Below are 1,345 nucleotides of genomic sequence, written 5' to 3'. Positions count from 1 at the left end.
CGTACATTTGGTGCAAATATTTGTTTTGTTATTGGTAGGAGTTAATCAAAGTGATTTACTTCACTTTGATTCCTTTTAATTCGCTTTGTCATCCTTCTTAATTTCATTGTCTTTAATTTGCCTGAGTGGTCACCTAAACGTGAAAGCAAACCTCTGGAGACAGCGTGCTCTCTAATGACGCACTGTTGGCGCCTTTTCATTGGCTCACTTGGATCGTGGCGTCGGCTATGGTCCCAGTGATAGCAAACCTCCGAAGACAACACTCTCTCTGATGATGCAATTTTGACACAGTTTTTTCGTTGTTTTCATGTCATCGACGTGTTTTCGCTCAAGGACTGAGAAGTTCGACTGAACAATGAAACATACAAGGCTTTCCTCTTAAAAACTAACTGAAGACATCACCGCACAGCACCGAAGAGGGCAGGTAGTCAGTGAGCTTGCTCTCAGCATGTCATGCTAGACCATCCGAACGAGAGCCGGCTTAGCCAGCAACACGTAACCGCTGCCACTGCGCTGGATGCCCGTGCCGTTTGTTTTGCGGACCGCAGACTGTACCTCGTCTCCTGGGTGCTGATTCTGGTTAAAGGGCAACTCCACTCCATTTTGACAATTTTTGGGTTATGATCTGTTTAGTCAAAGCCGGCGGCCCTGAATCTCGAGATATAATTTGTTTTTCGGTAGTGTGTATAGTTTTGTAGATATCGCGAATCCAAGTATCGTTCCGGCGGCACGGCGAAACCGAAACTACCGGTTGAAGCAGCTTGGCAACACTGATACTAGTGGCGCGTCGTCGGCATGACCTAGTTCTCGTCCCGCGCTTCTGAGCCGACGCGCCGACAAGGTCGGCTCAATCGCACGCGGAGTTTCAAAACAGAAGGTTAGATGCACATTTTCTTTCTTTACCGCTTCACTTTGTTAATATGCACCAAATGTAGTAAGTTTTAGTGTGTATTTATAATTTTGCCGGCTGAAAAGCGAATCCGACAGCTATAAATATGACGCGGTCGGTGCCGGCGCAGCGTGACAGTATTTGTTTTTTGCTCGCGGACCGAGAGAAAACGAAATAATGGGAGATATATGGAAAGATCTATCCACAAGTGGTCTAAGTTACTAAGCTAAGGTGCCTTTATGTGCACGCTAGTTAGATCAGCCGCGACCTGCTGCGTTCGGCCGATCGTGCTGGAGCAGCCGGCAGACGGTACGCGAACAGCGACGGCACTGCATCGTTCTTCAAAGACGCCTGTTTCGTGGAAAAACCCGCAACAGTCAGCAGCCGCAGATCCCGTGTGTAGGTGTCTGACGTAAAGTGCTGGGAGCAGAGCTTCGCTTTGGAGCTCGGAGTCAA

Source organism: Ixodes scapularis, unplaced genomic scaffold, assembly GCF_016920785.2.
Source record: "Ixodes scapularis isolate PalLabHiFi unplaced genomic scaffold, ASM1692078v2 ptg000830l_1__unscaffolded, whole genome shotgun sequence".
NCBI classification, from domain to species: Eukaryota; Metazoa; Arthropoda; class Arachnida; order Ixodida; family Ixodidae; genus Ixodes; species Ixodes scapularis.
This window is presented reverse-complemented; position numbering follows the sequence as displayed.